Source organism: Marmota marmota, unplaced genomic scaffold, assembly GCF_001458135.2.
Source record: "Marmota marmota marmota unplaced genomic scaffold, marMar, whole genome shotgun sequence".
NCBI classification, from domain to species: Eukaryota; Metazoa; Chordata; class Mammalia; order Rodentia; family Sciuridae; genus Marmota; species Marmota marmota.
Window position 1 is genome coordinate 25,169,129 of NW_026000005.1, and position 24,187 is coordinate 25,193,315.

The 24,187-nt window shown below is 37.6% G+C and overlaps 1 protein-coding gene, 1 long non-coding RNA gene and 1 pseudogene across 4 annotated transcripts in view; 1 reads left to right on the plus strand and 2 right to left on the minus strand.

Annotated features, from left to right (window-relative positions):
* Positions 1-605, minus strand: part of Ino80d (INO80 complex subunit D) — a 64,944-nt gene extending 64,339 nt beyond the window's left edge. For all 3 annotated transcript variants that reach the window (XM_048808393.1, XM_048808392.1, XM_048808391.1), the window contains exon 1: positions 66-605. The gene's annotated coding sequence lies outside the window, so the exon portion shown is untranslated. The remainder of the gene's footprint in view (positions 1-65) is intronic.
* On the plus strand, positions 556-1,029 carry LOC107138465. Its single transcript, XR_001502999.2, has 2 exons — positions 556-696; positions 795-1,029. It is a non-coding gene; the product is annotated as an uncharacterized LOC107138465 (long non-coding RNA).
* An 8,038-nt stretch (positions 1,030-9,067) lies between these two features.
* LOC107138370 lies at positions 9,068-11,937 on the minus strand (annotated as a pseudogene).
* Between the last annotated feature and the right edge of the window lie 12,250 nt (positions 11,938-24,187).

Sequence of the window (24,187 nt, forward strand, 5' to 3'; positions counted from 1 at the left end):
GGCCCAGCCCGCCGCCCTACGGGAGCCCGGGGATGTGGGCCGGGCCTGGGGCCGCCTCTGCTTACCTTTCAGCTGCTTTTTTTTTTTTTTTTTTTTTTTCCTTCCTCCTTCCCCCCTTTTCCCTCGGCTGGGCTGACAGATCAGAGTGAGAGGCGCTGGCAATGGACTAGGAAGCTCGGCTGCCGCTGCTATTGCTCCCCCCTGGGCTTCAGTGAGAGCCTTTCCCTGTCAAGCAAGAGGGGTGAGGATCATATTTTTATTTTGGAAAGTAAAAAGTGCTCCCAGGGTCGGTGATTATTAAGGGGAAATCCCTGAATATACTCTCCAGCCAAGAAGGCAGGGCTGCCGGGGCTGCACAAGAAGAGGCAGCAGCCTCCTACAGCACCACTACAGGCACTGCGAGGACATAACACCAGAGAGTGGCTCCTCTGCCCTCCGAAACGACAACTTTCCTACCATCTTGGAGGCAGAGCAAAGGGGGGCCAGGGGGAAAAGTGCACTCGCTCCCTGATAAAGTACACATTTCTACTTCTCACCTCTGGAAAAAAGTCCACACCGGCCGTCGACACCAGCGCCTGAGGGAGAAAGCAGGGAAGAAACTGAGGGTTCATGAGAAACGTGTGCATTTGCTCCAGGGGGGAAAATGTTTCTGCATCTTCTGATGGGAAGAAATCTTTACAAGACACACGTTTTCCGGTGATTATTGTTTTCTCTTTTCTATCTTAATTTTTTTCCATGTTAGTGAAAGTCGTATTTTTTTTTTTAAAGTCAGTAATGATTTTTGTCCATTACAGGTTTAAGTTCTGTGGCTGGTGGACAGTTTATAAATCTGTACTTCAAGAGACTTCATAGTTATTTTGTCTATTTATTTTTGTTACTCTATATATAAATGTTTGTGTTTTCATATATAAACATACACATATGTCTGTATTACGTATTCTAAACTGAGATTGCTGTAAGACAATTGTAAAGAGATGTCTTTTGTCTCCTCCTTGCAAAGCAATGTAAATAAAACCTATTGACTGTCCAGAAAGGCATAATACAGCTATTTATTTTTCACAGTGCAAATAAAAGCAGACATCACTGGAGGTTTAAATCCAACCCCAGTGTATAACTGACCATGTTTCTGGAAATAATCCTAATTCTGTTGTGGTCTGCCCATGAAGGAAGAATACTGTAAACCTGGAAATAGATTTTTAAACTCAGCTTTAGGTTTCTTAAGGAAAATTATTAAGATTGATAGGTGGTCATTTCGTTTTTATCTATCTAGAGTCCTTAAAGTTTAGGTCTTTGTATTACATGTGTTGCTGTCTGCATCCTGTATCACAGAATTGACAAATCTGTTATTTTTGTTAAAGTTGAAATGTTAGTTCAGAACTTTAACTGTGTTGCCGGTCTGTATGAATGAGTTTTCACATATTACAACGAATGTCATGAAGCTGTTGTTGTTTTTTTTTTTTTTTAATAAACAAAGCATGGTAGGTTAATAGGATGAAAAATAAACAATATTGAGGTAGTGCAAAAGTGATAGAAGGGCATTGCCTATTTGCATCAGTTCCAAGAGAATTTTTATTGGAGAAAAATGAATTATACAGACTTTTTCCATTTTTTGAAGAGAGAGAAGAATGGTAGAAAATGACCAGACTGTCTTTATGTATGTTCTACAGGGAATGAGGAATGGAATTTTGTACTAAAAGATATTTTTTCTAACACATGTTGGCTAACCTCATGGGAATGAATTTGTAGTATTAGTGCCTTGGATCAGTAGTAAGTAACTTATGACTCCACATAAAAATGTCTATTTTTTGAGCTCCCAAATTCAGAAATTGTTATATAACTTTAAGGTGAGTTCAGTTAATGCACATATCAGGTATTCACTCTGCCTTGCTGAACCCCATCTTTATTATCTAAATTTGAATATAATACCTGAATATTCCGAATTATTTTTGTGGTTTTTGCCTCCCTCTTTAATAGGGAAAAAAAAAAAGTAAGTAAAATTAACTGGTTTATTTATTTAGTTAGTTGTTTATTGTACTGGGGATTGAAACCAGGGTGCTTTACCACTGAGCCACATCCCCAGCCCTTTTTATTTTTTATTTTGAGATAGGGCCTTGCTAAATTGCTGAGACTGGTTTGGAACTTTGGGTCCTCCTGCCTCTGCCTCCAGAGCCACTGCCAACTTAACTGGTTCTTAACATCTTTGAAGCCTCAGTTGTGAACTTTGCTTTACTTATTTGTTTTTAACATTTGGAGATAAACACAGTGGTCATTGCAAGGAAACTATTTCCCTTTACTTAGACCTCTAGTGAACTTGAAAACCATGTTTGCTAAAAGCTTGTTTTTCCTTATATATGATATAACTTTATAGATGATGTTTTCAGTGTTTCAAGAAATTCAGATGTATTTGTTTGCCTTAAGCTGGCTGTATCTTTTTATGCAATCCCTTTTGTCACCCAAGAGACATGTGCTTGCATGATGTCTATCAGGCTAATACTGTACTTGTATAATCACAGGATTTCAGTGCTTTCTCTTTATAAAGGTTGACTTGTACATGGGTATAAACTATTTATTCATCATCCTAGCCAACTAGTCAAAATTTGGGGGATTGCTGCTCAACTAAGAAGAATCCCACTGAATTTGCAATATTGGTGAATTTGGTCACCTGTTTCCGTTGTTAACTCATTTCAGGCACCCTCAATTCTTAGAAGCAAAAGTGCTAAAAAAAAAGAATGCTGTCTTTTTTTCCTCCAGCAAAATTCTCACTACTCAAATTTGGCTAACTTTTGAAAAGGGGTCTTGCTCTGTTGCCAACACCTGGGCTCAAGTGATCCTCCCACTTCAACCTCCTTAGTAGCTTGAATTAGTCAAATACCTGCCTGTCACCACCCTGCTGGCTCACATTGGTAACTTTACTAGATAGTTTTGTTTTTTTTTTTTTGTTTGTTTTGTTTTTTTTTTAAAGAGAGAGAGAGAGAATTTTAATATTTATTTTTTAGTTCTTGGCAGACACAACATCTTTGTTTGTATGTGGTGCTGAGGATCGAACCCGGGCCGCACGCATGCCAGGCGAGCATGCTTCCGCTTGAGCCACATCCCCAGCCCTGCTAGATACTTTTTTAAAAAGTAGTTTTAATTGTAGATGGACACGATACCTTAATTTTATTTATTTATTTTTATGTGGTGCTGAGGATCAAGCTCTGTGCTAGGTGAGCGCTGTACATCAACTGAGTTACAATTCCAACCCTGCTAGATACCTTTATGTATGTATTCTCATTTAATTCCCACAGGAGCTCCAAAAAGTTTTATGCTATTTTTTTCCTTTTATTTTTTTAAGACAGGATAGTTGTCTAATTTGTCAGAGTGTGAAATTTCTTGGCTCAATAAAATTCTAGGTTCTGCCCTGTAGTTTCCAAGGTGCCTACTAAAATGCCATGGGTCTAGAAATCCTAGGTTCCTGACCACTGTGCTTTGCCAAAAACAATTTTAGTCACCTGCTACTGGAGCCCTCTTTCATTCATTAGTTAACTAGTAGCTTATTTCACCTTCCTGAAGTGTAGTGCCTAAATCTATCAATTGTTTTGAAGAATGCAAAAAGGTTAATATTTGTCAGTGAAATGCACTGTGAGCCAGGTGCAGTAGCATACACCACACCTATAGTCCCAGCAACTATGGAGGCTGAGGCAGGGCAAGTTCTAAGCCAGCATGGGCAATTTAGCAAGATCCTGTCTTAAAATTTAAATAATAATAATAATAGTAAATGGGGCTGGGGATGTGGCTCAAGCAGTAGCGTGCTCGCCTGGCATGCGCGCGGCCCGGGTTCGATCCTCAGCACCACATACAAACAAAGATGTTGTGTTAGCCGAAAACTTAAAAATAAATAAATATTAAAAATTCCCTCCCCCCCTTTAAAAAAAAAAATAGTAAATGAACTGGGGATGTATGTAGCTCAGTGGTAAAGCACTCCTGGGTTCAATACCTGTTGTCAAAAAGAAATGCATCGTTATTAAGAAAAAATTTCTTCCAGATCCTGAAAATGAGCAGTATCAGTTGGTGTAAAGCACTAGCTAATTTATTCTATCATGCCTTGATTTCATAAGTAGCTGTTTGGTCTTTAGTTGAAATAGGACTACACTTGCCTTAGTTTTTGTTTTTATTTTTTTTAAATATTTATTTTTTTAGGTGTAGATGGACACAACACAATGCCTTTATTTTTATGTGGTGCTGAGGACCGAACCCGGGTTCCGCCCATGCTAGGCAAGCACTCTACCACTGAGCCTCAGTCCCAGCCCCAGTTTTTGTTTTTAAACTGGATATTGAACCCAAGTGTGCTCTACCACGCTAGCCATTTTTATTTTTGAGACAAGGTTTTGCTAAATTGCTGAGTCTGGCCTGGAACTTGCCATCCTCCTGCCCCAACCTTCCCAGTTGCTGAGATTAGCTAGTACAGGTGTGGGCTCTCTTACCTTAATATTTTTACTATCAGAATCTAATCAATCTACCTTCTATATTAATGATTTTAGTTTTATAAAAATTGACCACCATATTATGGCTGTTACAGTGAAGTTATTAAGAAAAATACCACCTATATCCTTAAAAGGTCTCATTCATAGATTGTGAGGATTTAAAGCAAAAGATGTATGTACGTTTAATATAGTAGAATTTGTCTTTACACAATAAAGCCATGATTTTGTTGACAAATGTTTGCTGACAGAATCACATGGGCTTAAAAAAAAAAAAAAACTGATGACATGGTTAGGTAAATTTGGTGGGTTTTTTTGGAGGGTAGTTGTGATGATAAGAATCTTCCCTAATGTTAAAGGTGTTTTTTCCCAACGCAGGCAGACTTTAAAATAATACCAAGAATTCCTGGCAAGTAAAATTCCAAGGAGCTGGGTGTGGTGGCTACTGAGGAAGTTGAGGGTCGCTTGAGCCCAGAAGTTCAAGGATGTAGTGTGCTATATCAAAGCCAATTGGGTGTCCTTACTAGGTTCAGCATCAATATGGTAACCTCCTAGGAACAGGGACACCAGTAGGTTTGCATGTGCTGGGCACTAGTGGGCTTATGCCTGTGAGTAGCCACTGCACTCCAGTCTGGGCAACATGGCAATACCCCAGAAGTAAGGAGGTAGTAGTGGGATGTGTACGTGACCTAAAAATTTGCAATGCCACACTATTATTGTGGCCATACACAATTTTTTTAAAGCATTTCTGTTTTGGAAACATTTCTTGGTAATGTTTCCATCTAAAACAAAGATATTTTTGTTTTATTGTGGTTACTATAACATGAAAGAAAGTATTCCTGAGATAAGTTATATATTTGGCAGACATTTAGATCATAGCTTTAGATTATTTGAGAATGAAATTTCAGTAGTAACAATTCAACTATAATCAAAATGTGCATGAACGTTATTCAGGTAGTCTCTTAAATTATACCACCAAACTCAGGACGAATAAGACCTAGAAACTATCATATGATTACATGTCAAAAGCCAAGAAAGCTGGGGAAGAGTGTTAGGGAGGTTGTTTGTTTTAAAACTCCACAAAGTCAAGAATATATCTTCTAGGCCTCTGATGGCAGTGCTTATCAAGCTATAGCAGAGAACGTGACACTATAGCCTAGGCTATAGGCACTCTTTGGCCATTATACTGACTCCTTGATATTAGAAAAAGGAAAATAACTCTCCAACAGAAGTCCTGTTTTAAGTATTGGGTGGTAAAAAGAAACACCCCCAAAGAACAATTAAAAGATTGGATTTGGATAGAATTACAAGTGACCGTCAACATTTTCTATAATTTGTAATGAAAAAAGCTGTTCCCAAAGTGGTGGTTAAACATTGTAATAAGGAGAGAAATCCATAGAGACTTCGGGATAATAGGCAGAGGTTAGCACAAAGGTGACAGTGTTCATTTCTACTTCATTCTTAGTTAAGTAAGCTTTTGTGGACCCTCTGGGAATATAACCACTATTTCCATGGGAAAATAAATTCCAGGTTCCAAACAACTAATTTACAGTGATTTTCTGGATCATAGCCCACTAATAAGTTTGAACTTCCTGTGCTGTAACATCTTTCCCATGTCCTTAAAGACAACCAGAACTCACTAGTAAGAATAGGGAAGTAAGTTACTCCTCATAACAATAAAATAAGGAGTAACTATCAACATGGTCCAAATAGCTTGATTTAAACCCAGGGAAGATAATCAAAGACATAAAGTTTTTAAAGGCAGTGGTAGTAATTGAAAATCCTTTTTTTTTTTTTTTTTTTTTTTTTAAGAGAAAGAGAGAATTTTTTAATATTTATTTTTTAGTTTTTGGCGGACACAACATCTTTGTATGTGGTGCTGAGGATCGAACCCGGGCCGCACGCATGCCAGGCGAGCGCGCTACCGCTTGAGCCATATCCCCAGCCCCGTAATTGAAAATCTTACTGTTTACTTTTGTATACATTGGAATTTCTGGTTTTTGCATAACCGGGTGCCATATAACATTGGTATTTGCATTTTGTTTAAAATATATATAATCTTAGTTGCTGATGGACCTTTATTTTAATTACATATGGTGTTAAGAATCAAATCCAGTGACTCACACATGCCAGGCAAGCACTCTATCACTGAGCCACAACCCCAACCCCTGTTTCATTCTTAAAACCAGAAAGAGAAAGAAATGTGGTGATGACAGCAGATAAGATTCCACTAGAAACTACTCAACCTAGCTGGGTGTGATAGCACATACCTATAATCCCAGCAGCACAGGAGGCTGAGGTAGGAGGATCATGGGTTCAAAGCCAGCCTCAGCAAATTAGGGAGCCTGTAAGCAATAGTCTCTCAAAATAAAAAAAAAAATAATAATAATAATTTAAAAAAAAAACACTGAGCCACATCCCCAGCCCTATTTTGTATTTTATTTAGAGACAGGGTCTCACTGAGTTGCTTAGTGCCTTGCTTTAGCTGAGGCTGGCTTTGAAGAGATTCTCCAGTCTCAGCCTCCGGAGCCACTGAGATTACAGGCGTGCACCACCCTGCCCAGCTTTCAAAATAAAATTTTAAAAGGGGAAAGGGGGTTGAATGTGGCTCAGTGATTAAGCACCCCTGGTCTCTATCCCTGGTACCAAAAAAAGAAAAGAAACTACTCAACCTGATCCCTCTATTAGGTGGTGTTCTTTTTGCCTCATACAGGAAGCCATGGCCACTTTTGTTTTGATGCTTCTTTTCTTGTTTTGATGCTTCTTTTCTTGTTTTGATGTTCTCTGTTCTCAGCTCTGCCAACTCAAATTCCATTCTGCTTTGATGCTTTGCTTAAAACCTTGTCCCTGAAGCCTTCTGATGCCAACCCAAGTGTACAAATTCTTACTTTAGTGTCCTACATTGTTTTCCAGATTTTGTTTGTTTGTTTGTTTGTTTTTGTTTCTGTTTTCCACATAGGTAAGGGGCTGTGGTGGTTAAGAGCTTAATCTCTGAGGTCAAAGTCATCAAGTTTAGAAATATAGCTCCAGCATTTTTGTGCTGTTTGACTCTTTGTAAGCTTCTTAACCTCTCACTTTCCTGATTGGTAAAAATGGAGATAATAGTACTACCTACCTCATTGGGGTGTTCTGAGGACTAGATGGCAGTAATGGATATAAAGGCACTAGGCAGGGTCTCCAGCACACAGCAAGTACTAAGGAAAGAGCAGCTGCTCTTTTTGGTTGTTTGCCAGCAAACACCTACAGTTAGTACTGCTCAAGGTCAGGAGGTATCCTTTTGTTTTTGTTTTGTTTTGTTTTTAAACATTACCTAGACAGTGGACTTACCATGGTCATAAGCCAAATTCAACAGAAGGAAAGATGAAGGGAGATAACTAAGATTCTAGCATACCAAATATATGCATTGAAACAGAAACTGTTTACTGATTTTTTTCCATATATTTTTTTTAAATACCCAGATAATTTATAGTCTGCAACAAAAAATTTAAGTTTAGCTGTGATTTTGGTGCCCTTCAAAGTCTGAAAATATAAGGGGTACAGGAAGTACATACAGAATACACAAAAGAAGAATATTATGACCACTTAACTCCTTTCGTTAACCATTCTGTACAGAGAAATGCATTTAAATCTCAATATCCTAAATATTGAAAATGAAAGACATCTGACAATAAGGCATAAAAGAATTATGAAATATCTTTAAAAAAAAGTGGTACCACAAAGGGAACAGTAAAAGTTTTATACTTGTCTAATATTTTCAGTTGTGTTATAGGGCAGCTATTCATTTATTGTTTTAAAATGCACATTTAGTATTAGTGTAGGTGTAGATCAGAAACCCTGAATCCCAGGGCTAATATTTACTTGAAAACTGGGGCAGGCTCCCTGGCCTCTCAAACCTCAATGCCCTCATTCTTAACACAGACTGTTTGAATAAGGTGATTTTAGGACCCTATATGATATACTAGCTCATTCATAACAGCTACTCCATAACTGTCAATTTCTATTTATTTTCTCTCCACTGAATTCATAGAAAGTAGATCAAAGTAGATTTTAATTTGAAAACTGAGAAAAGTCGGGTAGCTAACTGTAAAATCAAAAAAAAATTTTAAGTACTTGAAATTGAACTCCTGGAGTGCTCTACCAATGAACTACATCATCCCCAGCCCTTTTTATTTTTTATTTTGAGACTGAGTCTCAGTTAATTGCTGAGTCTGGCCTTAAACTTGTGATCCTTCAGCCTCAGCCTCCTAAGTAATGGGATTATAGGCATCCACTGCCTCACCTGGGTCTTGGATCAGTTTCTAAAGTATTTAAAAGGAATTATATAGTTAATTAGAATCCTATTACATATTTACTACTTGTGTGATTTTTCCTTTTGATTAAAGTTAATGCTCTTCAGTATATTAAAGTTTAGTTTTTAAGAATAATTTTAAATATGATTGAGGGCTGGGGAAGTAGTTCAGGTACTTGCCTAGCATGCATGAAGTCCAGGCTCTGAGTGTTTCCCAGCACTTAAAAAAATAGAAATTAAAAATATATGGATATATGTAATTGAACTTTTATTTTCACATAAGAACAGACTCAGTCAACATAAAACTACAAGCATTTGTTCATTCTTCCAGGTACCAGACACTGCTAGGCATTTCCCTAGCACCTGGCTGTAACCAAACAAACAAACAAACAGGGTTCTTATTCAGGGGTACTAGGTAATACTGTGGCAAGAGATCTTACCTTAATTCTGCCATAGATGTTAGAAAATGTGGGAATTTAAGCATCAGTTTAGCAGATTATGAAGAAGAATGATAGCCAGCTCAGTGGTGAATGCCTGTAATCCTAACAACTCTGGAGGCTGAGTTAGGAGGATCACGAGTTCAAAGCCAGCCTCAACAAGTTAGCAAGGCACTTAGCAACTCAGCAAGACCCTATCTCTAAATAAAAATATAAAAAAGGGCTGGGGATATGACTCAGTGGTTAAGCACCCTTGGGTTCAATACCTGGTATAATAAAAAAAAAAAAGATAAAATTTGGGAGAGTTGGATATAGTGGTGCATCATTATAATTCCAACTACTCTGGAGGTTGAGGCAGAAAGGTCAAAAGTTTGAAGCCATCCTGGGCAACTTAGACCCTATCTCAACATAAAAAAGGCTGGGTATGTAGCTTGGTGGTAGAGTGCCCTGGGTTCAATCTCTTGTACTACATACACATACCTCCACAAGAAAGGAAAGGAGAATGATAGAAAATATCCAAAGTCATTGTAATTGAAGTGTTAACACAGAATACGTGCCTTTGTGTATACACTGAGGTGGAACCCAGGGATGCTTTATCACTGAGTCATATACCCAGTCCTTTTTATTTTTTATTTTCAGACAACCCTTGAACTTGTGACCCTCCTGCCTCCATTTCTTGAGTTGCTGGCATAAAAAATGTGCACCATCAGGCCCAGGTATATTTTCATTCAGGGTTGGGACAAAAAGTTAAAAAGCTGCTTCTACATAAGGATGAAATTTGTAGCAGCTTCAGTATTTAATAGTGAACAATACAGGCAGTCTCTGGTCTCCTTGACTTTACAGTCTAGGAAATTGGCCTGGTGTAAGTCTAAAGGAATGGTAGAACCTGAGAAGAACTTGAGACCACTGGGTTAAAAATATTGTTTCTTAGCTGGGTGCAGTGGTATGTGCCTATAATTCCAGTGACTGAGGAAGCTAAGATGGGAGGATTGCAAGTTCCAGTCAGCACCAGCAACTTAGGAAGACCCTGTCTCAAAATAATAATAATAATAAAAAAAATAGGGCCGAGGAATGTGGCTCAGTGGTAAAGCACCCCTGGGTTAAGTCCTTGTACCAAAATAAAATTTAAATTTTTTTTCTTCTTTATTTTTTAACAACTACTAGCCAAGCTAAACATGTCTGTGGGAAATTAGCTGGCTAGAATATGTGACCCTGGCTAGGGTAGCTCATCAAAATAAAGCTTGTCTATGCAATTTAGGTCACTCTACCTCAGAGACACAAAGGAGCCAGAGAAGATCTATATAGAACCATTGTGTGGTCAAAAGAATGAAAGAAAATCTGGAAATACTAGGACTTCTGTGCATGAAAAAAGAAACTGAAGGGGGTTGTGATTAAAGTCAGTGAAGGACGTAGACCAACTGAACATTAAATTGTTTACCTATAAGTGAAAGACAACTTTTGAATCTCAAGAGAAGTATTTCTTTTGAAAGAGTTTTCACATAGCAAATTCTGACCATATAGAGCTTATTTTTTAAATTGTCAAAGATGGAATTTGTTTCAAAGGTTAATTTTTTAAAAAATTTTTATAATATGGGGGGATAGTAGAGGATAAGAAAGGCAGCAGAATACAACAGACACTAGTATGGCAGTATGTAAAAACATGGATGTGTAACCCATGTGATTCTGCAATCTGTATACGGGGTAAAAATGGGAGTTCATAACCCACTTGAATCAAATGTATGAAATATGATATGTCAAGAGCTTTGTAATGTTTTGAACAACTAATAATAAATAAATCTGTAAGGCAAATATAAATAAATAAATAAATAAATAAAATAATTTTTATAATGAAATAGTTTATTAGGCACAGAGGGTGACTGGTAGGCAAAGTTAGTAGTACCCCAGGGGGAGGTGAGGCACAGGAGCCTTCGTTTTCCCTGCCGTCACCCTTCAAGGCTGCATGCAGAGCCCCATCCATCCAGATGACCTCTCCTTTGAGGAACGGGTTCTTGATTATGGTCTGGACCAGGTGAGCGTACTCAGCAGGGTCACCCAGTTGGCTGAGGAAGGGTACCTGACTGGCCAGGAAGTTGGACACCTTCTCTGGAAGCCTAGTCAGCAATGGGGTGCCAAACAGACCTGACCTGGAGCAATGGCCATAACCCAGATGCCTATTGGAGCCAGATCCCAAGCAATGGGCAATGTCATGCCAACTATGCCCCCTTTGGAAGCAAAATATGCAGCTTGTCCTGCCTAGCCCTCAAAGGCAGCCACATTGGCAGTGTTGATGATAACCCCACATTGATCTCCCTGGTCTGGTTCATTCTCGCTCATCTCACCAGCAACCAGGTGGATCATTGAAGGTACCCATAAGCTTCACATTGAAAACCTACTGGAACTCCTCCAAGGAATGGGCCTGGTTCTTCTTTAAGTTGTATGTCTTTAAGTTTTATGTCTTATTGGCCATTGCAATACCTGCACAGTGGACAGCCACATCCACACAGCCAAACTTCTCCTTTGCTAGAGTCAGGGCTGATTGAACATCCTTCTTAGAGGTCATATCGATTGGGGCACACATGCGTCTCTTTCCTAACTTCTTGGTTTGGGCATCACCACCTGAGTCAGGCATGTCCAGAAGCACAGCAGTAGTCCTGTGCTTCATCAGTCATTCTGCAATGGCCAGACCAAGACCGGAGGCTACTCCAGTTATTACTGCTACCAGGCCCTTCATGTTCCAACATGCCACAGCCATCTTGCACCAGCCTCACTATTGAAGAACTCAAAGGTTAACTTTTTAACAGTTGACTTGGTGGTGTACACCTGTAATCCCAGGGACCCTGGAGGCTAAGGCAGGAGGATCACAAGTTTGAGGCCAGTCTGAGCAACTTCGGGAGAACTATTTCAAAATAAAAAATGACTGGTAATATTTAAAAATTTTAAAATGACTTAGTGGCACAGTGTACCTGGATTAAATCCACAGTATCTAAATAAATAAATGAAAGGCTCAGATCAAACCATGCGTGTTTTTTTGTTTTTTTGGGTTTTTTTTGGTAGTGGAGATTGAACTCAGGGCCACTTAACCACTGAAACATAACCCTTGCCCTTTTTTTGTATTTTATTTAGACACAGGGTATCACTGAGATGTTTATGGCTTTGCTGAGGCTGGCTTTGAACTCCTAATCCTGCCACTGAGATTATAGACCTAGTGCATGCAGTCTTCAGTGGTGAAATATTTATTGGGTACTACACAGTTGTGCTCAGGGAATTTATAATCTAGTTGCAAAGAGAAGAACCAGGAAGAATGAACAAAATAAGCAAGGGTTCCTGGCCACAGCGAGGGTGAGGAGAGAAGGGCTCCTTGGACTGCTGGAGAAGGCTAGGCGCTACTAAACTGGGCTTTAGGCCCAATTCAGGAACTGAGTACAGTGGGGTGCTCCCAGAACTCTGGGCCTCATTCACTCCTGTATGCATTAAATCAGATACCCCAAAATCCCTAACATAGTCCAGATACATGGAAGACCAGAGATCAGTTTGTTAAAATGGAGAGAATTTTTATTGATGTTGGATAGAGGAAATGGCATGATCCAAAGCAGGAGTGAGCAGGTATTCTCCACAGTGGAATAGGTGTGTACTGGGAAATGTAGTAGACAAAGTAGGGTAGGGCCCAGTTAAGAGGATTTTGAGGGGCTGAGGTTGTGCCTCATCAGTAGAGCACTCACCTAACACATGCGAGGCCCTGGGTTCGATCCTCAGCACCACATAAAAATAAATAAATAAAGACATTGTGTCCAACTACACCTAAAAAATAAATATTAAAAAAGAGGACTTTGAAAGCCAAGCAGAAAAGTTCAAACAGATATAACATGCAACAAAGAACCATAATTTTTACTTACTTTAAGGATTTTCTGCTGTTCAAATATTCAAGAAGTACCTATAAATCATCTACAGTGTACAAGTAGTAGGATATTGGTGAAAAATACAGCTCCTGCCCTCACATGGATGAAGTCAGACAAGAAAGGAAACAATTATTGTTTTAGGGATGTTTTATTCTTATATAGATCCTAATTTTATATTTATTTATTTATTTGTTGTGATTTTGGTGCCAGAGATTAAACACATGCCAACCATATGCCCTACCACTGAGCTACAACCCTAGTCTCATGACCTGCTTTAAAAATACAAGCTTCTACTGGGTGCTGTGGTGCATACCTATAATCCCAGTGACTTGGAAAGCTGAGGCTAGAGGATTGCAAGTTCCAGGCCAACTGAGCAACTTGTAGCTCAGTGGTAGAGCATCCCTGGGTTCAATCCCCTGTACCACACAAAATAATAATAATAATAATAATATTTCTTAAAGAGATAGATGTTCCAGGAGGGCTAGAACTTTTGTTTTTGTCTATTTTATTCACTTAGCATCAGAAACAGGATTTTATGTATTTATGGTTTTACATGTTGAGCACAAAGTATGCATCAGAAATTTTTTTGAATTAATGATAGTATTTGAGATTTTGAATTCTTAAAAAGTATAATCCCTTTTTTAAGATAGGTTAAATGAGAAGAGCTCTGAGAGAGTAAGTGTAGACTTTCTATTAATTTCACTAAAAAAGTTCATCTATAGCTCATTGGCAAAAGACTTACCTGGCATATACAAGGTTCCTATATGATGTGTAAATAAATAAAAGTCCATAATGGCTAACAAAATATGTGTGCAATTCTAATCATTTTAGTAACGTTTAAACATTATTTTCCAATTGGTCATTTTATAGTACAGTTTAAAAATCTGAAAGCAGTGTTACGTATTCTACTTTTCTGTTAGCATATTTATTTGTATACTCCTCATTGCTAAAAATACCTAACATAAATACATACTCTTAAGTTTTTTTTAATATTTATTTTTTAGCTGTAGTTGGACACAATACCTTTATTTTATTCATATATTTTTATGTGATGCTGAGGATCAAACCCAGGGTCTCCCATGTGCAAGGCGAGTGCTCTACCACTGAGCCACAATCCCAGCCCCTCTTAAGTTATTTCTACATGAGTCTCTCAGGTCAAAAATAAAAGATAGGATGTAAGAGAATGACCTGCAAATATACAAGAGATTTAAAAATGGTTACCATTATAGCCTTTTGTATGGAAACTTTAGCATCTTTGAGCAAATATCTTTTGTGTATTCCCCTTCTCCATTTTGTAGGGCATGATCATTTATGCCATCTGCTCTTTGGGAACTGTCAATTGACTGACATTGTTCCCTGAGTTTTGCTGTCACCATAGATGGTTGTAGAACATGAGAACAAAAGATTTTGTAAGAATAGCTTTCATATGACAAGTATCCTTTAAACCATGGAGGAAAAAAAAAAAAAAAGAAAAGAATCGATGTTGACCAATTGGGAAAAATTAAGTATTTCCATGGTTTAAATCATTTAAGCTTACTGAGAAGTTATTGCAGTATGTCTAAACATTTAAATATATAAATAGCAATTAGGTAATTTAATACCAACGAATTTATACTTGAATGGGGAAAGAATGAATCATCTCCATTCATGGTAGGATACACAGATGCTTCCTGTTGCCCTGTCCAGAATGATGTTAACATCAACCTCAGGAGACCATTAGGCTAAACTTGAACTAGATGGTAGCCATTTTGTCTCTATTGAGGAACAAGAAAATAATTATGTTAATTAAATTTTATCATAGTAAACTCTTTGTACTTCATGTAGTAGTCATTGATGATGGCATAAATTATCATTCAATCCCTATATCATGTGTCTCTATCTGAAATGTATCTAAAGAAAAAATTGCAGAGCCAGGCATGATGGCACATGCATGTAGTCCAGGAATTCAAGAATAGCCTGGAAAACAGTGAGACCCCATCTTAAAAATAAATAAGTAAATTAAATTAAATTGTGGGGAAATACAGACTTACAATAACATTCTTAGAAAGCCCATGTAAACTCTATGCAAACCATTTGTCTTCCCCGGCCCCCCCATTAAAAGGGAGTTTCTAGCCCAGGGTGGTGATGCAGTCCTGTAATCCCAGCTACTTGAGAGGTTAAGGCAGGAGGATCTTAAGTTCAAGATCAGCCTGGGGAATGTAGCTATACTTTGTCAAAATAAAAAATAAAAGAGCTGTAGATCAGGGGCTGGGGATGTGGCTCAAGCGGTAGCGCGCTCGCCTGGAATGCGTGCGGCCTGGGTTCAATCCTCAGCACCACATACAAACAAAGATGTTGTTGTGTCGGCCAAAAACTAAAAAAATAAATATTAAAAAAAAAAAAAAAAAAGAGTTGTAGATCAGTGGTAGTGTTCAAGCTGCAAATAAATAAATGGAGAAAGTTTTCTGTTTTCTCTGAATCAAACTGTTGTAATAATGTGATTTTCACTGGGTTCTTTTTGCTTCTCTTTTTAAATTCACAAAACTTAAAAAACGTTAATTCATTTAAGCACTGTGAAAGGATTCTATGTATTTATGGTTTTACATGCTGAGCTGCTTTTCCTCACAAAACTTCTGACACTGCCTGGTGAGATGGCACACACCTATAATCCCAGTGACTCAACACAGCAAGACCATGTGTCAAAATAAAATATAAGGGACTGGGTTTGTAGCTCATTAGTAGAGTGCTTGCCTGGCATGTGTGAGGCACTGGGTTCAATCCTTAGCACCACATAAAAATAAATAAAAGTATTGTGTACATCTACAACTAAAATAAATAAATAAAATATAAAAGGGGCTGGGGATATAGCTCAGTGGTAAAGTGCTCCTGAGTTCAATCACCATATCACAAATAATAATAATTAATAATAACAAAAATAGCCAGGTGTGATAGCACATACCTGTAATCTCAGTGACTGGGGAGACTGAGGTAGGAGAATCACAAGTTTGGGGCTAGCCTCAGTAACTTAGCAAGGCCCTAAGGAATTTATCAAGACCTGTCTGGGGCCGGGCATGGTGACACATGCCTATAATCCCAGCAGATGGGGAGGCTGAAACAGGAGAACTGAGAGTTCAAAGCCAACCTCAGCAATGACGAGGCACTAATCAACTCAGTGAGACCCCGTCTCTAATAAAATACAAAATTGGGCTGGGGATGTCACTTAGTGGTTGAATGCCCCTGAGTTCAATCCTTGGTACCTTAAATAAATAAAATAGACTGGGGATGAAGCACAGTAGTAAAGTGCCCCTGGGTTCAATTCTCAGTACCAAAAAATACAAATAAATTAAAAATTAAAAGATGATAACAATAATTTCTGACACTAAACTGTGGAGTGTTTTTTCTCACGTTAACCAATTCTCCCAACTCCCTGACATACTGAGTGTCCTATAATTCAGTCCAATTCTGACATTAACCATCCAGAGTCACCATCAGACTCTGTGGGTTTAAGGGCTCAGCCCCACAAGACTGATTTCACTTAAGAGGCCAGTCACAAGTATAAGGTCCCCAGGTTACCCATATTTCTGTCTGACTTGATTACAAAGCCAGGATATGTTCTCACAACTTCCAGTTTGACAATTTGCTAAAATAGTACACAGAACTCAGGAGAATTTTTTACTTACATTCACTAGTTTATTACAAGGGATATGACAGGAACAGCTAAATAAGAAAATCAGAGCAAAGCATTGGTGGAGGGCTTGGGAATATGGGACACAAAGCTTCCATGCCCTCTGTGGACACACCACCCTCCTACCACCCTACCCTGAAAGCTCTCCGAACCCCAACGGAAGTTTTTATGAAAGTTTTGTCACATACAAAAGATTGATTTTTAACTCAATTTCCAGCCCCCTTCCTCTCCCTGGAGGTTGGGGATCTGCGATTTATAGTTTTAGTTTCTAATCCAGACTTAGTCTTTCTGGTGACCAGTCTCCACCCTGAAGCTTCTAGGGACCCATGAAGAGTTGCTTCATTAGGAAAAAAGATGCTCCCACCACCTAGGATATTTCAAGGGATTTAGGAGCTCTCTTTCAGGAACTCTGAGGACAAAGACCAAATATTAGAACAAATGATACTCCTATCAGCTCAACATTCAGGGAACTTGTATCAGGAAACAGGGACAGAGACAAAATTATTATACCATATATACTAACTTCTTATTTTGAAATAAAAGCAGATGTCAACACAACAAAAGCAAAAAGCTTCCACAATATACTAAGTTGTCCATATTTAATTTCTGGATTGCATCCATTAATACAACTATTCTCATTAAAATACATATTATTGTATCAAAATCATTATAGTGTTGAAGCATGCTAGGGGTTTTGTTTTAGGGTTTTTTGGGGGGGCTAGGGGATATTTGGTACTGGGGATTGAACCCAGATCCAAATGATTTTACCACTGAACTAAGTCTCCAGAACTTTTTATTTTTTATTTTGAGATAGGGTCTTATTATGTTCCTTACAATCTCACTAAATTACTAGGCTGACCTTGAACCTGTGATCTGCCTGCCTCAGCCTCCTGAATTGTCAGATTACAGGTGTGTGCCACCATGCCCAACACATTGTCTCACTCTTCCAAAATTAAGGAAAATAGAATTATTAAAATGCACAGAGTAAGCAACATAGCTTGGTATTTCAGCTAAGAATCTCAAGGCACATTACACTTTTTTTTTTTTTTGTACTATATTACCAGCCTTTTTATTTTTTGAGACAGGGTCTTGCTTTAAGTTGCTGAGGCTGGTCTTGAACCTGCAGTCCTCCTGCCCTTGTTTTTTTCCAGCTTCTAGAAGTTACCCATATTCCTTGGCTTATGGTCCTTTTCTCCATCTTCAAAGCCAGCAGTGTAGAATCTTCCAATCTCCATTTGACTCTGGTCTTCCTGCTTCGATCTTATAAGGATCCTTCTGATTATTTACAGCCCACCTGGATAATCCAGGCTCATCTCCCTATTCAAAGATCCTTAATTTACTCATATCTATAAAATCCCCCTTGCCATGTAGAACATCAAGTTCAGGGGATTAAGACATTACATCTTTGGGAGCCATTTTTCTGCCTTCCACATGAACATATCTTGGACTATTGGGACAATTAGTTCTCATAAACCAGGCCAAAGAAAAATAGTCCTTTAGTAATGACCCTTTTTAAATTTTTCTTCTTAGCCCAATGAGTTATTTTTTTTTTAAAATTATATTTGCACATTTGTCTAAATCCTTCATAAAAGCAAATGTTATTAATCCTACATTGGTAAGACACTGATTTTAATTTGTCCTCCAGAAACAATGAAGAACTCCTGTTGAGTAATCTGTAGTCACCAATTGCACAGATGATTTTTATCCAGTTGTAAAAGCAATGATTATGATTACATGCTCTCTAAAATGCTCAGTTTATATAATTCATACATTGTTGGTTGTAAATTATATTGTCAGAGCCATCCTAAGCCTCTGGAGGCTGAGGTAGGAGAGTCACTTGAGTCCAGGAGTTCGAGGCCAACTTAACCTCTCTAAATAATATATAAATAAACAAATTCTCTTTGTAGTCTTGGCTATAACTATGCATTTATTTATTTATTCATTTATTAAATGAATAAATATTTATTGAATACTTGACTGCAAGGCATTGCAAGTATCTAAAAATTTACATATTTTCTGTGTGGGAAGTAAAGGGTTTCCCATTCTTATTATTTTTAAATGGCCAGAAGTAAAATGTTTGGTAGAAAGTATTGTGTGCAAAAAGTTATATAATACTTTCTTTTCTACTATTGAACTGTGTAGATTGGTTGCATATTAACTCATAATTCTTGGTATCCACATTCATTCTTCCTTGATAAAGATGAAATTGCTAGAGAATTTTTTAGTGTTTTTTTTTTTAAATATTTTTAGTTGTATATAGACACAATACCTTTATTTATTTATTTTTATGTGATGCTGAGGATGCCTCATACATGCTAGGCAAGCACTCTACCACTGAGCCACAACCCCAGCCCCAATTTTTTAATGTTTAGTATAATGAAAGCAACAACTAAAACTTCTTAAGCACTTACTTCTACCCAATGCTTTGCACATGTTAAATTATTTAGTCTTCCAAACCCTCTCTAAGGTAAGTGTTATAGCACTAACATTCCCATTTCATAGATAATAGTAATAGAGATATAGCTGGTAGGTGGTAAAGCCAGAATTTAAATCTGGGGAATTGATTCCATAGCTTTCTCCCTTAATACACAAATCAATGTATATATCATCACCTAGTGTTGCAACCCAGTAAGTGTTAGATGTAATGATTGCTTCAAATTTTGCTCATAGTTTAATCATTTTTCCCAACTTTGGAATATAGCTGAGAAACTATAATCTCAATGGACTCTGAGACATGAATGAAAATTTGAAAAACAGACTAAATGCTGCAAAGATTTAGGTTTACATCAAAGTCTAATAATATACATGAACATAACTAGAGCCTAGGACATTGTAGACTTCAGTTTATTATTATTGCTGTTGAAATCATCTTTCTTTAATTTGATGGCATGACCCAGGTAGAATACAGTGCCCAGCAGTTTTCGGAAGAAGCTTCAGGTGATGGCACACACCTATAATTCCAGTGACTTGGGAGGTGGATGTAGGAGGATTCCAAGTTTGAGGCCAGCCTAAGCAACTTGGTGAGGCCCTAAGTAACTTAGTGAGACTCTGTCTCAAAATAAAAAATTAAAAGAGCTGGGGATATAGTTCAGTGGTTAGGCACCCCTAGTCAATCCCTAGAACCAGAAGAAGAAAAAAAAAATAGGGAAGAACTATATTCTAGTGTCTATTTTGCCATGGGCAAGCACTATTCCGTAATTGTGGAGAATTGTGCTATCAATTTAGGTATTATCCATTTCTTAGGAAACCCTTGAGTAAATAAATTTGACTGCTTAGTAGTAGATTCTTAAATATATATTCTATTCATACTTAATCAGAACAGTTTTCATGTTTGCTTTACTTCTACATTTAAGGCTTAAATGTTTCATTCATAGAATACTCAAGACTAGAATAGTTTCATGCTGAAGTTCATAGATGCTTCCCATACCTATGTTTAAAAAAAATCATCTAAATATAGGTAGGTTGGATGAAAATTATTTCAGTTTACATCTAAATTTGTATGTCTTTGAGGACAGGGGATGTAGACCAGCGGTAGAGTGCTTGTCTAGCATGCTTAAGGACCACCAAAGAGAAAAAAAGCATAATCTAAAATATATTCAAGCTTTTCGGCAGCGGCAAGGTCTGGCCTTGCGGAGGACGTCGGAATTAATCGTTAATTTCAGTGCTTCTGCACTCCTTAATCTCCAACCTTCTCAATAAAATGATTTGACACCAAAAAATAATAATAATAATAATAAATAAAATATATTCAAAATGTTTATAATTTGAAAGTAAGCTCATCAGCATAAAAGACCAATTTCTATTGAATTGCTAATTACTTGAAAGTTATTTTGATAAATTTGTGTCATCCATCCATATTTAAAGAAATAGAAGACAGATCCCAAACAACCAATAAATTATACAGCATAATATAAGTTACTGGTCAATAATGGAGTAAAAAGCTATATGGGAATCAGAGTGGTTACCAAGTTGACATAAATCCCCAGAATTAATATGATGAACTAGTTAATAAATATGGTTGTTTTGCCAGAAGAAAGTACAAGGCATGATACAGTTAATAGAATTTAAGAATATAGCTGATTACTGATCAAATCTCAGTACCTAAAGATATTCTAATTGATTAAAGAACTTACCAATTGGAGAGGAGAAAAAGGTAACCAGCAACAGGGGAGAAAAAGGATTGGGGAAAGAAACTATGGACCTTATGGGAAAGATAGGAAATTAATATCTATCATCTTTTTGGTCAATAATATGTACATGTTATACTGCATCAGAGACTTGCAGAAACAGTAACTTCTTAACCATTTATTGTGTGTGACCATGCTGAATCAGAGGGTAAACTGATTTACCAGGGTAAACTGGTAAACAACTCCATTCTGGGAGGAAAATGCTCAGAAGGAGAAAGGAATGACTTATTCCTGGACCAAAGGGCTATTTAGTAAAATTTCTTGTTCAGTGCCTCAATCAATATCTTCGGGCCTGGGAAAATTCACCTGTTATCCCCAGGAGTCAGTTCACTTGTTCACTTGTTCTATTCAACAATGGGATTGGGCACAATAATTAGAGTTAACATCAGAATGTTTGCATTTAAAACCATGTTGGATACTCCCCAAGGTACAACACTGAGTAGGTATAGTCCTTACCTAGTAGTCTTAATTGTAAAGCTGTTAAGGTTAATAGCAGGTTGCATAAAAGTTCCTAATGACCTCTTTGCTATTTCATTTAGCAGAAAGGTTTCTTCCCTCTTTTAGGGCACTTTTCATTTTCTTTGAAAATTGCTTCTCTTGTGCAGTACTTATTGGATGAAAACACAAACTTGAAGAAATGACTCCAATCAAAAACTTCACAGTGGGGCTGGGGATGTGGCTCAAGCGGTAGCGCGCTCGCCTGGTATGTGTGCGGCCCGGGTTCGATCCTCAGCACCACATACAAACAAAGATGTTGTGTCCACCAAATAAATAAATAATTAAATATTTAAAAAAAAATTAAAAAAAAAAAACTTCACAGTGGAATAAAATATGGATTCTCAAAAACCAAATATATTAGGCAGGGATGTGCCACCATAGTGGCACATCCCTGTGATCCCAGCATCTCAGAAGGCTAAGGCAGGGGGATGACGAGTTCAAAGCCAGCCTCAGCAACTTAGCAGTCCCTAAGCAACTCAGCAAGAACCTGTCTCTATATAAAATATAAAAAGGGCTGGGGATGTGGCTCAGTGGGTAAGCACCTCTGGGTTCAATCCCTGGTGCCAAAAAAAGAAAAACAGAACAAAACAACAACAACAAAATGATTAGATATATTTCTGAAATCACTGCAAGATATTTGTCCTATTCTATTTTTGAATGAGAATCATTCCAGTTTTATCAAAGTGCAATGTGTTTTGACAGACATGTCCAAATGGGGGACATGTGCAGAAAAAGTAAATTTTGGAAAGATGTTTAATCATTTTTATAATACATGAGATAATGACAGACTTGAACCTGTAGAAAACACTTCATGTATGATTTGGAATGATGTGAGAGGAAAATACTAGGTAAGAACATTAGAGGCAAACCACTAGAGACATAGGTGTTTGAAAGCAATTAAGAAGCCCATCCCATCTCTTAGAGAACAAAAGATTTGAAAGAGATGGATACATACAATTGGCTAGGAAAGAGAAGGATATAGAAGGCATAGGTCACAGAGGACATGTATAAGTTACTGAGGAGTAACCCCAATTTCCCAAGGGAACATGGTGCCCAGGGATATGCTTTCCCCTTGTCCATTCCCTCTGGGCTTGCAGATAAAAAAACAAGCCCCATTTCATGAAGATGTGTGGCTCTTTAGTTCTTGGTAAGTAAACAAATGATTCCACTTTATGTGTATTGTCATTTGGGAAGCTACAGGAATGCACTTATTCTATTATTATTTAACTTTATCCATGTAATGATATACCTCCCATATTTTTTTTTCTCAGTCCTGGATATTGAACTTAGAACCTCAAGCATGCTAGGCAAGTGCTTTACCATTGAGCACTAACCCTAACCCTAACACTACTTCTAGTACTAAAAGAACAAAGACAAGTATTTTTTTATTTTTTGGCTTTTCTCAATACTTTTTTTTTTCTTTTCTTTTTTTAGACAGGTTCTCACTAAGTTGTTTAGGGCTTCACTAATTTGCTGAGGCTGGCTTTGAACTTTCGATCCTCCTGATTCAGCATCCTGAACCACTGAGATTAGAGGCATGTGCCATGGCACCCAGCAGTTTTTTGGCTTTCCTCTTTTTCTTTCTTTCTTTCTTTCTTTCTTTCTTTCTTTCTTTCTTTCTTTCTTTCTTTCTTTTTCTTTCTTTCTTTTTTTGTGGTGCTGGGGATTGAACTCAGGACCTTGTGCATGCAAGGCAAGCACTCTACCAACTGAGCTATATCCCCAGCTGTGGCTTTTATTCTTCTAATTTTTTTTTTTTTTTTTTGAGAGAGAGAGAGAGAGAGAGAGAGAGAGAGAGAGAGAGAGAGAATATTTTTTAATATTTATTTTTCAGTTTTCAGTGGACACATCTTTATTTTATTTTATGTGGTGCTGAGGATCAAACCCAGCGCCCCGCGCATGCCAGGCGAGAGCGTTACCACTTGAGCCACATCTCCAGCCCCAGCTTTTATTCTTCTTGACAGGGAAAAGAGATTGAAATTAAGCCATACTTTACTGAACTAAAGTACTGAGCTCCACCTCATTTTATTTTTTGAGACAGGGTCTGGTTAAATTGTCCAGTGTGGCCTTGAACTTGCAATCCTCCTGCCTCCTTAGTAGGTGGGACTATAGGAATGCACCCTACTTACTGTCCCTTTTAGATTTCAATACTATCCCAGAAAATTCTAGAAAGTAGATGCTTCTGATTTAGAATAATGGGGCAAGGTCATCCTACCAATAGGAACACAGTCAAACCCTGAAGTTAACCTTTAAAAAGCACATTGGTACCACTACTTTGACAGTTCTCTCTTTGGTAGCTTGACTAGTGATGAGGTAATTTTGGTAAAAATAAGCTGTTTATATTAGCTAATGATTCCTGTTGGCAAAAGAATCCACTAGACCCCATTTATACACATCTAACCCTCTTTAAGCACCCCTTCTATCACTGGTATTTCCTCTTCTGATGGCACTGTTATGTTTTTGCTCTAAGAAGCAAATCTCTTCTAAAGGTTAAAGAATACAACAGACACAGTAAATCTTACTATAACTGGTTAAAAATCCCATCAAAATACAGAGTTCTACATAATAAATTTACCTGCACAATCTTGGTAGTCTGTAATAGTAGCATTTTAGTTTGAGTAAGTCCCATTTGTTGATTCTAGTTATTAACTTTTGTGCTATGGGTGTCCTATTGAGGAATTTGGAGCCCGACCCCACAGTATGTAGATCGTAGCCAACTTTTTCTTCTATCAGACGGCGTGTCTCTGATTTGATATC